The sequence below is a fragment of the Acinonyx jubatus genome, chromosome D4 (genome assembly GCF_027475565.1).
Source record: "Acinonyx jubatus isolate Ajub_Pintada_27869175 chromosome D4, VMU_Ajub_asm_v1.0, whole genome shotgun sequence".
NCBI lineage: Eukaryota > Metazoa > Chordata > Mammalia > Carnivora > Felidae > Acinonyx > Acinonyx jubatus.
Genome location: NC_069391.1, coordinates 40,175,409 through 40,190,325, shown reverse-complemented (window position 1 = coordinate 40,190,325; position 14,917 = coordinate 40,175,409). Strand labels below are relative to the sequence as shown.

Below are 14,917 nucleotides of genomic sequence, written 5' to 3'. Positions count from 1 at the left end.
ATCCCATGCTGCCAAATGACTGAAGATTTCGCCAGGATAAGAAGGTATTTATTTTTAAAGAAAGCACTCAAACGTCTAGAATCAATTCCACCCTAGTGAAATATTCCTTGCTTTTTCTTTTGCATTGAAGAAAAGACCTTGCAAAAATACTGGGACAACTTTCTTCACTTCTAGAGAAGCAGGTAACAAATGGGACAACAAAGATCCCCAAAACCTCAAGCAAATCCTCCTGGGCATGCATCCATACCTATTAAAATGACGCTACCCTCTCACCCCCCGCCAAGAGAGCAGCCTGCCTATGTGGATAGTCGATGAAAATTCATGAGGTGCTTTCTCATTAAGAAAGAGGTAAAACAAAACTCCCACTGTTGGCCCACAATGAGGTGCTGAAGACACAGTGGGGCAACTTCCTGTTGAGATCAAGTTCCCCAGCCCAGCTCCCAGGGTAATGTGCTAAACATAACTTCTTCTGAAAGAACAATTTGACAGATTAAGTAACAGTTATTTCTCCGCCTTTATACACAGTCCCCGTCATTCATGGATGCCTTTAAGTGGATTGTTTCTTGGCCAGTAGCGATGTGTATGCCACTGAAAAGTTTACAGTGGGTGAAGGAGCAGGGGTCTGTGCAGAATCTGTTTGCGGCTCACTTGTCAATGGTAATACAAATAGAACCTACTCAGTGCTGTTTCTAAAAATTCTTTGAAAGCCACTGTTTTTTGGTTTTACATTTTTCAATTTTCATTACTAGGTAAAATTCAGCATATATTACATCATGCGCCATTGCTTAGATCATTTTTTCTGTACCCATACATTTTTATAAAGCTTGAGATTTCTAGGTGGTAATATAGTTTGTTTTTTAACTACAGGGAGCATCAATCTGGCTTTGGTAAGAAAATAGCTTTTGTTAGCATATTTACATATTTGCCAAGCTTTGCACTTGATTCAGCTTTTCTCTACTTATATGACTTTTTTTACAGGAATAGTATTTGCCTTGCGTGACTTGGTTTTTTATTTGAGCTGTGAGTTTATAACCATGCAGTTTAATGCTTTGGTCTTTTAAGAAAGAAATTTCAAAATAAGCCTAACCCTTATTCTGCCAGAGCTCTTAGCTCAATTATTTATTTTTCACTGAAGTTATTGATGTTGCAATTAAAGACAGAGAGGTTATAGTTTGCATAAACGATGTGTTCTCATTTTATTTCAGAACACTACAACACTCAAACTACTCTTTGAAAAAGGAATTTGAAATATTACACATTAACCATGAGTCAGTTGGGAAGGACCCATGAAAGGGCCCTCCTTGTATCCAGCCCTTTCTCATTGCAGCTGAAAATGCAGAGTGCTGGAATTGCAAACACCTGCAATGAAAACAAAAGGTCTGGGAGGAGTCCACTAAAAGAAATAAGTGGAATAGACTATCTGAGGGCTGTTAGCAGAGGGCTGGCCAAAAGAGTATTGAAGATGGGCCTTGTGTTCTAGACTAGAAAGGAGTAGAATGGCAAGAAAGAAGGCTTTTCCTTCGGAGGCCAGAATGGAAATCTTCTCCATGTATATGTTATGTCATTTAGTTTTAGATACTTTCATTGTAAGTTTCTATTAAATCCTCACGTTCTAAATTTGGTTAGGGATTTTTCCCCCGATAAGTCATCTTAACATTTCCAATGAAGAATTTGAGATCTAGGGTCTACAGAAGCATTTTCACTAATTGCCATTCTAGAGCAATCCATTTTTCCTGGTGGCTGCTGTTAGAAAGAAATGGGGTTCATTTTGAGACTACTGGTTTTAACTAAGGAAACAGAGCTAATACACACAGGATCGGTTAGCCACACAGCTTTCCCACATTTGTGCTTTGGGAGGATGCTATTTTCGTGATAATTAAGTGCATTATGTAACAGTGAAGATGAAACCTGTTCCATATGCCTCAATTTTTCCATTGTGCCATCATCATAGTCACACATTTTACATGGGATGTACCACATGCAATCAAATACTGTTAATAAGGAATCAATGATTTGTTATGAATTATTTTATTCCTTTTCTTCACAGACTAGGAGATTCTTGAAGACAGAATCAATACCTTATTCACTTTAAAATTCCCACCATTGAGCCAAGTGGTTGATACATAGTAAATCCTTAATAAATATTTAATGTATATTGAGTGACAAAATGCATCATCTGAGACCCAGACATTTCAACTGAAGATGTGATACCATGTTTCCAAAAGTATTTTAATTATTATTTATTTTTTAAATTACTTTGTTCATATTAACATACCTAGGTGACCACTAACCAAGTCAAGATAATGGGTATTTTTGTGCCTATGAGCAGTTTTCTCATGCCTTTTCCCAGTTAACGATCTCCTGAGAGTTCGTTCTAGCCATATTAATATGAATTAATTTCTTCAGTTCCCAAGCTACACGTCAATGAATCCAATCCTACTTTGAATTCCTTTATTTTTAGTTTATTCCATTCAACACATTTTTGAAACATATTTGCATTGACCTGTCTAGTCTGCTCATTATTATTACAATGTAGCACTACATTGCATTAATACATCATAATTTGCTTATTCTCCCATTCAAACACATTTGGAATTTTTCTTGGTTTGGGTATGAAGAATAAAACTGTTGTAGACAGTCTTGTATAAAATGTTTTATGGACTTAATCATCCTTCTTAGATATATACTTAGGAGTAGAAATGTAGAGTTAGAGTAACTGTATGTTAAAACATATAAGAAATTGACAAACAGAGTTCCAAAGTAGTTTCATCATTTACACTCAAACTAGAAGTGTATGAAAAATGCTGTTGTTAAACATTTCATTCTATGTGGAATTTTCAGTCTATTATATTATTTTCTGTCTTTAAATAAAATATTTACATAGAATGTTACTTGTTCATACAGCTCAAAGTTTAAGTCTGGGTTTTCTTCCATTTGTCACCCAATATATTTCCACCCGTTTTCCAGACTGGTTAAATAAAGACCAGAAATAAAGCCAATTTGCAATATTTCACTTTGCCAACATAAATAATACAATAAATACTCTACTGTTAATTGAAATTATAGAAGTTTATCATGTATCATGCATCCCCAAACTAAGTTTGGACATTTTTCTTTTGTTAGATCACTTTCAAACACACACACACACACACACACACACACACACACACACACACACACACACTGAAGCATCATCATATAGTTGTCCAACTTTACTGGAGTTAGTATAATTCATAATTCTCACAATATTAACATTGGTTATTTTGGACATAGTTTTAAAACAAGAGCTAAACCAACCAAGGCCCCTGAAAGAGTGCTTACTTTATTAGACATTGAAGACATAAACGCTTTGAAACTATCAATATATATCTTTCCAAAGTACTCCACAGGTTTACTATAGACTCTGCAAAAAATATCTGCAACAGAGACAGTGTACTTAAATTCATGCTCACTGTTCCATAATGTAGAGTTGTCACTAGAAGGAATTGGTTCATTCTGGGAATGAAATAATAAAATCTTCAGACAGCTAGGACCAAGAGTTATTTTTTATTTTTATTATTTTATCCGTAATACTGATGCTAATCTTAACACAAAGTAGGCCTGTAACTACTATACAATGAAAAACCTTACAAATCCATAGATCAATAAAATTCCTTTAACTGCAATTGTTAAAGTGGGCTTGTATTAATCAATGCCTTGCTTATGAATACACACCTTGTTTGTATTGAAAAAACATCAGACACAAAGAGATTCCAAAGTATGCAACGGGTCAAACATACTAGACATTTTATGCTCAACCATGTATCCATTAGTAGTAGATCTGATTGGGGGTCAGCTTGGCTGCTACAAAAAAGCTAAAGTGACATTAATAACTCTCCTATTCCCACAATGCCACCAGGCAAGAAGAAAATACAGAGTGGGCACACTAGCTTCATGAAGTCTTGGTCTGGGAATGTCACACATAATTCTATTTCATTAGTGGGAACACAGACTTATGGTCTCATCTAACTACAGAGAAGACAGAGAATAGCATTTCTGGGTGCCCAGTAATAAAAGATAGTGGATATTCTAGAAGAAGCTTGAAGTCACTGTGAGAACTTAGATCTAAGTCATGGTCAATGTGTATGGATTTACACTTTGTTGCTGTCAGTCATGATATAGGATTCCAGTGGCTATTTTTTTTAACTGCCCATTACCACATGTACTGATTTATACTCTGTTGCTGAGTCATGATATAGGATTCCAGTGGCTTTATTTTTAGGTGTCAATTACCACAGAGCATTTGCTTTATTCCCACATTTAATTTTTTTTTTAATGTTCATTTATTTGAGAGAGAGAGAACCCAAGCAGGGAAGGGTCTGATAGAGAGGAGGACAGAGGATCTGAAGCAGGCTACATGTTCATTGCAAAGAGCCTGATGCAGGGCTCGAACTCACAACCTTGAGATCATGACCGGAGCCGAAGGTGGATGCTCAATCGACTGAGCCACCCAGTTGCCCTGCTTTATTTCCACATTTTAGGGCTTCCTTAAACATGATGGAATAAAGAAATACTCAGAATACTTCAAAACACCATCTCACTGTATTGTAATCAAGAATTGGCAATAGAGCATTTGTGGAAATTCCCTGAGTGTGGACACTACATTAATCAGACAAAATTTGATATAGTTTCCCTGAAGAATTTTATGGACTAATGTGTGATGTGCTGAGCTTCAGACCATCTGTGGGAGCAAGGACAGGGAATGATACCAGTGTGAGCCAATGGGAAATGTCCAATTTTAATTAATAATTGCTTACATACCATTATATATCTTACATACACATTCTTAATTGGTGGGTATCACGTTGTTGACATGTTGAGGTTTGTGAGATTTTGGGGGGAGTTTATGCAGTAAATATATGGTGGTCAAAAATCAAACTATTCTTCAGGTAAAGCCAGGTAAAAATTCAGAATAGCTAGATTTTGTTTTCTCCTGGACTATAGAAAGACTAACTCTTTGGAATATTGACTGGAACATTATGCCAAAATTTAAAAAGAATACATGAAACCTCCAGAGATTTTCTGTTAATAAGAAAAGGGCTTATGGTTTATTATTAAAATTTTTAGCAATTTCCTCTGTTTCACCATGACTCAGTGTTATATCTGAACTGAGATTAAGATTTTCATTTATTCACTCAAGAAATACTTATGGTTATCAACCACCAGGGGGAAATCAGCAGTGAACAAAGCAACCAAATTCTTACAACTCAGCACTTAGAAGCATATGGAGCCTTATAATAAATGTCTTATAAATATAAAATATTGGATGAGTTTTTATTTACTTTAAAGTATAAATATCAATATACATCCAATGCTTTTAGGTAAAATAATTGAGATAAACTTATACAAAGTTCTTAGTACAATGCACATCATCTATTAAGAAGGATAGTTTACTAGAACATTCACTGGGCATCCACCCTGTGCTAGGCACCACACATCCATCACAATAGTCAATTCTCATCACGACCTTGTGATATAGGTATATTCATTCCTATTTTAGAGATATGGAGAATATAACTTTTCCCCACCACATTAAAGCTAAGAAATGAAATAAATTCATTCAAATTTAGTTTCCTTTAAGTGTAAATACTATGTTCTTTCCACTACTCTACATTGCCTTCTTTTCTCTGTGGTATGGAGAACATTTAGTTGGGAAATGTAGATTTCATTTGGCAATAGACTAGTATTTTGAAGTGTGTTATTCTATGATAATTGATATTAAATTTTTGTGAATAAATATATTGGCTTTTTAAAATTTTCAATATTTTAAATACATCATCCCATTGTCCTCTTGTCACATTATTTTCTGATGATAAATCAGGTGTTGATCTTATTGGGGTTCCTTATAAGTGAAGAGTTGGTTTTCTCATAATACTTTCAAAATTTTCTCTTCATGTTTGCCTTTCAACATTTTGACTCTGAGGTATCTGAGTAAGAAGCTATGTGTTTATCTCATTTGTTAAGTGATTATCTCATTTGTTAAGTCTAACTTGATACTCTTGACCATACCCATCCAAACTAGAGTTTCCATAAGACCAGGCTAGGAGGTGACAAAGAGAGTAGGTGAGGGCTCAAAGGCCACAGACTCTCTGTCCTCAACAAGATTTAGTAGATTCTCTTAAACACTTCTTCATTTTCTATATGCACTTAGGAAAAATTTTATCATCTCTAAATGATATTTTTCTAATTTCCTCTAGTTAAATGCTGTTTTGTTGGAGAGAGGGTCAATAAAATCAATATTCTCCCATTAATAAATTCTGTTCCCTCTATAGAAGAGGAAACTGAAGTACAATTTCTGGACATTAACAGAAACTGTATAGAGTTATATTAGGAATTTTGGGTGGCATATTTAAATCCTGATATGATTTTGTTTGTTGTAAATGGAAATGAATAAATCAATGAGATTTTCATAATTTTTAAAACTTAAGGACAGAGACGATGCCACATTTGCTTTTGAAATTTCACAAGCTGGCATCTAATAAATGTTCAATGTATTAAATACATAATTACTGCATTACTGATTAAGGTGATATACTTATTTTCTAATATTATTTGTAATAGACTAAACATTCCATGAGAATAATGTGTGTACATTTCATTATATTCTAAGGTTGTAGCTCAGTCCTTAGCATGTAGTAGAAACACAAGACCTCTCTGTTTACTGCATCATTGAATGATCGATGATAGAGGCCCCATATGTATTGTAACCAAGCAAGCTTGTTTAGCCAGGATAGTCTTTCTGAATTAAATGCTCTATATTGGACAGAGTGACCTATCTAAGGCTCTACATTAATTTTAGAAAAGCAACGCAAAAGTTATTGCTAATAATGTTTGAAAACCATTTCTTGTTTAGGTAGATGCCGCCAGACAGACTGTCAGATTCTATCAGTGCAACTTCTCATTCTCTGAACCAGTTTGGAAGAAAAAGATGAAAAGAAATAGTGCTGCTCTCATTCCTCGACTAGGGTTGGCTAGCATGCCAATTCTTGCTGGCAGTTGTGAAGACAGTTTCTGAAAAGGCATTTGAGAAAATATTGTAACTATAAAATGTTCTTCTGTCTGTAGAAGGAAAGTAAAATGAGATTTTCTTTCTTTCATTCCAGTTTAGGCACCAGCAGATTAACAATAAAATAACAGATAACGAGCATGCCCCCATTCAAAAGCAAGTGGTAGACCATGCACAGAGGAGACTCAGAGGAAATGGCTTAAACTTGATTTTGCAACACTTAACCAGCAGCCAGTGGATCCTGCAGGTTCCAGCTGGTACAGCTACATCATGAAGGAGTTTCTGTCACACTGGGCCCGAGTGTCTATATGGAACAGAATACCTCCACATCAACCTAAATGAATAATAGTGTAAGTAAAAAAATAAATAGTTATTACATTAAGTTTTAAGATGTTGACACAGCATAAACTTGTCCATCCTGATCAATACTGGTATAAAAAAGACCAGACTAAAGTGACTGAGAAAATGAACCCCTTTAGGAAATGTGTTGATCCGCTCATCAGGAGACAGCATGATGATCACCCTGGCCTCAGTTGAGGCAGAGGAGTTTCCTGGCCACCAAGACAAAAGCATGTTTTGTGTCATTTGGATCCCATTAGATACAGAGACTTAATGAAAGGAGCTAGGACTTGGTGACATAGTAGGTGCCATTAAAAAAGTAGGGCTGCAAGTGACTTCCAGAATTGCCAAATAAGTATACTTATAAACTTGTTCTCCCTCAAAGTTAACACAAATGTAGACAAAAGATCTAAAATGTACCTTTTTAGAACTCTGGAAACTAACCAATGCTACAAAATGAACTAAACCTCAGTTATCCCAGAGAAAACACTAATCTTGGTAAGACAGTGGGGTCTGTGACATTTTAACTTGGAACTATTCCCACCCACCCACTCTCCCATAGCAGTGGTGCGGGAGCAGAGAAAAGCCAACGGCTTCTAGCCAAAGAAGATGACTGACCTCTTTTGGAGTTCCTTTAAAAGCACCATCCCCAGGAAATACTCTACACTTTGTCTACACTCGGATTCCTGGAAAATCTTTTCCTCAGGGTGTAGTGCCTATTTCATTTGACACAGAATTCAGACCAGCAAGGTAAGGTGAGCCAACTTCTAGAACATTACTGAAAAAAATAAAATTGCTGCCAACATCTCAGCTGCCTGCAGCTGTGCTTTCAATTGGAGTAGTTTGGCCAGAATGTAAAGGAAATTCTGGAGAGCTAGATGACAACAGGGAACTTTAGAAAGATCCAACACATACCTGATGATCTAAAAGGTTTCTTATATGTGCAAGGCTGTGTGTATTACCAGAAAACAAAACAAAAAACCAAAAACCATGAAAAAGGAAAGGCTGACCTTGAGACACTACACAAGTAGTGAAAGTTAAGACTGTCATAAAGTGCTTGAAATGGGGGCGCCTGGGTGGCTCAGTCGGTTGAGCCTCCAACTTCAGCTCAGGTCACGATCTCGCGGTCCGTGAGTTCAAGCCCTGCGTCGGGCTCTGGGCTGATGGCTCAGAGCCTGGAGCCTGCTTCCGATTCTGTGTCTCCCTCTCTCTCTGCCCCTCCACCGCTCTGTCTCTCTCTGTCTCAAAAATAAATAAACGTTAAAAAAAAATTTAAAAAAAAAGTGCTTGAAATGTGAAGGTGCTCTTCTCACACAGATCACTTTACAAAGGGTAGAAAACCTATAGACATGGTAATTAAGGAAATATTCTGACTAATCATTGGCTGAACACTAAAGTATACTGACTTGGGTGTGCCCCACAAGAAGCCAGGTTTAAAAGGGAAAACAAGAACTTAAGAACAACAACTAGCTAATAAACAACTCATTGACCACAAACTACCGGGAATACAGAATCTATAAAATTAGTGCAACAGAGTTGATAAACAAGCAAGAACAATGCGCACACACACACACAAAATATTTAAAATGACCAAAAAATACAGTAACAACAAAACTTCAAGAGTTGAAAAATCTGACACCAGAGTTGTTATGCTACCTAGAATATCCAGTGTTCAAAATGAGATGTGAAGAAGAAACAAGAAAGTATGGTATGTATATGGCGGGGAGGGGGCAGTGAGAAAGGTAAAATATCCCTGAGGAGGCTCAGATTTTGAACTTAGTGGAAAAAAAACTTTAAATGAGCTTTTTTAAACATGTCCAAAGAACTAAAGAACACCATGTCTAAGAAGGAATGCCAAAAACTTCTCACAAAACAATGCCACTAAAGAGAGAAAAATTATTAAAAAAAATTAGCCATGTTAGATTCTGCAGTGGAAAATACAATAACCAGATGGTATATCCACTAGAGTGGCTCAACAGTAGATTTAATTGGGCAGAAGAAAAAAAAATAGCAAGCATGAAGATAGCTCAGTATTTTTTTCTTTTTTAATTTTTTTTAACGTTTATTTATTTTTGAGACAGAGAGAGACAGAGCATGAACGGGGGAGGGTCAGAGAGAGGGAGACACAGAATCCGAAACAGGCTCCAGGCTCTGAGCTGTCAGCACAGAGCCTGACGCGGGGCTCGAACTCACGGACCGCGAGATCATGACCTGAGCCGAAGTCGGCCACTTAACCGACTGAGCCACCCAGGCGCCCTCTAGTTCAGTATTTTTCAATCTGAGAAGTAGAAGAAAATTAACAAAGAAAAATAAACAGAGCCTCATAGACCTGTGCGGCATGATAAAGCATATATACCAACATACACATAGTGAAAGTCCCACAGAAAAAACTATCCACACCTAGGCCTATCATAGTCCCATTGACAAAAACCAAAGACAAACAGAAAAATATAAAAGCAGAAAAAGAATTTGACACTCTTGTATAAAAACAGAGTAAACTTACCTGAAAGAAAAACTAAAGAAGTACTTCAGATTGAAATGTCAGGCCACTGAATAACTTGAATTCACACACACAAAATATAATTTTAGAAAGGCCCAGCACCTTTCATGATAAAAACATTCAACAAACCAAGACTATAAGGGAACTCTCTCAACTGAATATCAGGAATCTATGAGAAACCTATGGTTAACATTATACTTAATGGAAAAGACCGAATGCTTCCCTCGCTAAATTGAGGAGCAAAACAAGAATGCCCATTCTTGCCGTACCTATTTAACATTCTGCTAAAGATTTTAGACAACACACTTAGGCAATAAAAAGAAACAAAGGACATTCATATTGAAAAGGAAAAATTATAACTATGTCTATTTGAAGGGACATGATCAAATCAAAAGGAATCTACTAAATAAAACAGAGTTGAGAAATGAGTTGGACAGCAAGGTAAGATACAAGATAAATACATAAAACAGTTGTATATCTACGCACTAGTAATAATCAGCTAAAAACAAATAGAGCAATCTCATTTGTACAGAATAAAATGGAAAAGGAATAAGGGATAAAATGGGATAAAATGCCTAGGAATAAATTTAACAAAAAGAAGTGTATGACTTTTACATTAAAAAGTGTAAGGCACTGTTAAAAGAAATTAAATAAGATCTATATAAATGAGAGATCCCCGTCTTCATGAATTGAAAGACAGCATTTTAAAAATGGCAATAATTTCCCAATTTAGCTTCAAATTCAGCATAATTCCTATCAAAATACCAGTCCTTTGTGTCTATCAATAAAATAGAATTAAGACCAAGAGATAAACACTTGTACATATGATTAATTGATTTCCTGCAAGTGTTCCAGGATAATTTAATGAGAGGAAAAATAGTCTTTTCAAAAAATGTTCAAAGGCTTATTAAGAAACAGTTCCCATTGCCAGATAAAAGTAAACCATGCCGGGGCGCCTGGTGGCTCAGTCAGTTAAGAGTCCGACTTCAGCTCAGGTCATGATATCACGGTTCATGGGTTCAGGCCCCGCGTCGGGCTCTGTGCTGACAGCTTGGAGCCTGGAGCCTGCTTCGGATTCTGTGTCTCCCTTTCTCTCTGCCCCTACCCTGCTCACGCTATCTGTCTCCATCTCTCAAAAATAAATAAGTGTAAAAAAAAAAAAAAAGTAAACCATGCCTATACAGTAGAATTTCATTGCCACTGCCCCAGAAACATACTTTAGCAGTCTTCTCATTACACTTGTTCGTAGGTAGACTAAGAGTAGCAGGAAGAAAAAAAAATGTTCAGTGAAGTTGACTATGACTGCTGCTATTACAACAACCTGTCCTAGTACCTTTGAAGGTAGCTTTACCTGGCATTGGGGATTATTTTATTTTGAAATTCCAAACAATTCACATTCAATTCATTGTAGTAATGAAGCCTATTTTAACCGCCCCCCCCCAACAACAACAAAAACAAAAACAAACAAATAACAACAGAAAACATGTGCTTAAGCTACTTAAAAATCTCCAAGAACCACTTTGGCAGAGTATGAAAAATGCAAACTGCTTTCTGAGAAGTCACAAAATATGAGGATTTTATCAATGTTACTCTGGCAATGCTGCTGTGATGACAGGATTTGTCTTCTCTGCCTTTAGAATACAAAAAAAAGAGGGAGTTTGTATCAGTAAAAATCTATGGTTCACAGACTATTTCTGAGCTTTCAGTCAAAAACTCTTGCAAGAGGCATACTCTATAATTAATTAAAACACAAACTGCTTGCCTCACATTTGACTAATAAAGAAGCTGATACATACAGAGATAGACGTCTTGATTTTATTATATCCCATTTTTATAATTTCATCCACATTCTCCTAACTAAAAACCTTTTCTTAACAACTTAAACAAGAAAAGAAAGAAAAGGGAGAAAAGAGGGATGGAGAGAGGAAGAATCCTGTCTTTTAATGTAGTCTTTTAAACTTTGTGTTCTAATTGATGTACTTCTATAGAACTTAAAAAATTGATTTAACTAATTAAAATCATTGTATCTCTACAATGTTCCTGGGTCTAAAGGCAATGACTTAGTATGTTCCTTTCAATTTCCAGTTTTCCATGACATAAAACTGCCTAATCTTCAAAAAACCTTATGAAATGCAAATGTTCAGGTCTATATCATAATCAGAAAGAAAACAGTAAACTTCAATATATACCTAAGCGGACAATGCCATTGTATACGTATGTGAAGGAAACACGTAAAATCAGCAGAACTAGATTGCTCTCTGCACTGAGAGACTGTGCAGAGAAGGGGGCAGCGGAATTCTAGCAGAAGCAAAGCACAGATATAATTACCCTCAAAAGAGAGTCTCAACCTATATGTCAAATACTAGTCTGAGACCTGACAGAGTAGATATGTGTCAATTAAACAACCCAAAGAAAAAGACTTCAAAGTGAATGGGACAAGAGGAGGTAATCTTGGAAGGCAATGTTTCATGAGGAGGGTAAAATATCTTTGAAGAGGAGATATCTCTCAGAGGACCAGTAATAAAATAAAAATTATATATAAAAAAAAGAAGGATGCAAGAGGTAGAAATTAAAAGTCCCCCAGAGGGGCACATAGGTGGCTCAATCGGTTACCCCTCTTACCCTTGATTTCCACTCAGGTCATGATCCCACAGTTGTGGGATTGAGCCCCACTGTCAGGCTTCAGAGAGCCTGCTTCAGATTCTCTCTCTCCCTCTCTCCACATTCTCTGCCCCCTCCCCTGTTCATGCACATGCTCACTCTCTCTCTCAAAAATAGATAAATTGCAAAATACATACATACATACATACCAACCACAGAAAAAGAATATCACAAAATTAGAATTCTGACCCCACCCCCAAAATAAAACAAAGTATCATCCATTAATGTGAAGCTTCACTGGATGAAACAAAAATGATCTGGGACTTCAGTAACATAGGAATATGGGGCAAAAATTTGCTTTGATAAAGTTTGATTTAGATATTTTCCTCAAGGAACATCTAAAACATCAAAGACTCAGTGGTACCTAAAATGGTGAAGCCCATACATTAGGTGGTAAATATATGTCATGTCATAACTTTAACATTTGTACAAAGAAGAAGCCAGTGTAAACAAAATCCCTGGTTATTCCTTCATTTTTCACTGTGTACCTCAAGGTTTATATATATTCAGAAATAATACTAGTTCCCCAAAAGTTCTTTCAAAGAGAATATAAATATGTATATAAAGTTGCACAATTTATCAGGATTTAGGAATGCCAGAGATAGAAAGAAATTAATCTAAATTACCAAAAACAAACTAACAAACAAACAAACAAAAAAAAAAAAACAGCAAAACATGGTTCTACTTCTCATCTTTGGTTGATCTCAATGTACTTCAAAGCATGACCTTACAGTCATAAGCCTAACTATCAATGAGGCTCAAAATCTTGTGACAAAACACTTTCACTCCTTTTAGAGGTATCAGAAGTCCTGGTCCTTTAACACCTGTGTTAGAGAAAAATTCAATGGGCTCTTTTGTGTCTCTAATAGTTTATATAAAAGGTTTTCTCAGGTGAGTAGTCATTTGTGATATTCACTTGCTCAAAAAAAATCCCGTTTTGATTGATGGTGCCCTTGTGACATTGGGCAGAAGAGTAGACTAACTTTGATTGATGAAAGAGAAAAAACTGTACTATATAAGAACGTGATCTAGAGGAGAATCTGTGGTTATTGATTCCTGTTATATAATTTTCTTTTTCCATCCTGCTAAAGTTCCTATAGCTACATATCCCAGGAAAAGGGACAAAATATTTGTATCTCTTCTTACATTCAAATATTAGGGTCTTATTAAATCAAAACAAACTCTAAAACAAATATATTGAATCTACTTTCATTGTTAGCTGCTTTTAGAGTAAATCTGTATCTCATCTTCAATAGGACCAGATAATATTACATGCACAATCCAATCCAATGTATGCCCCTAAATCAAAATTCACAAGAAAATTCTGGTTTTATTTGCCTCCCTTAGGTCTGAAAGACTTAACAAACATATTGATTCCTAGGAAACAAATGTCAGCAACAGAAATGCATTGATAAATAGGAAAATACATAAACAGACTCATAATAAGAGCATTCTGGGATAATATTAATTTAGTAACATGCCATAGTCTCAACCAAATCTGGGACATACTTGAAATTATTACATTTAAAAAATCCACTTAGGGATAACAATGCAATGTCTTTTAATCCATTATTTAATAAATTTATATAATCAATGGATTTGACTCCTCTGCACTGAACCATACTATTATAAACACATACACGTGTATAATGCCCTCAGACTAGAAATTGTATATTTTACTATATTAATTATATCTTATGGCTAGTGTTAATCAGAAACTGTCCTGTGTGACACAGCCCTTAGTGGAAATAGTTAACTATGGAGAATCAACGTCAAATGGGGTAAAATTTTACTTCAGTTATGCCCTCTGATTCTTGAGAAGAAGCACAAAGAAACATTTGGATCAATTCATTTAGATGGTTAAACAGAATGTACTCATCTTAAAATAAAGGTACAGAACAGAGATTCAACTAAATTTTGGAAGCTTGCCCAGAATCCTTTCATTTGCAACATATTTAAAAATCCTAGTAATTCCATCTGTATTCAGTGACTTCATTATTCATTAATGCATTTATCAAACATTAATGGATCACCTTTTGTGTGTCAGGCAATCCGTAAAATGGTCTCTATGCAGACACTATACTTGGCTTTAAGGATCACACTGGTAGCCGCTGTTTTCCTTCATTCAGGAATGATGAAATTGAGAGATTTGGAGCTCCCAATTGCAATAAACACTTTATTAAAAAAATTTTTTGAGTATACTTGACACACAACGTTACATTAGTTTCAGTTATACAACACAGTGATTCAACTTCTCCATAGTTATGCTATGTTCACCACAAGGGTAGCTGCCATCTGTCACCATGAAACCCTATCCAAATATCACTGACTACTGAAAATGTCAAAAATAACAGTTGATAGTAATAGGCAGA

At 35.7% G+C, this 14,917-nt stretch overlaps 1 pseudogene; it reads left to right on the top strand.

Moving 5' to 3' along the window:
• The window catches only part of LOC106984257 (elongation factor 1-alpha 1-like), a 34,094-nt pseudogene that overhangs the window by 1,910 nt on the left and 17,267 nt on the right, over window positions 1-14,917 (top strand).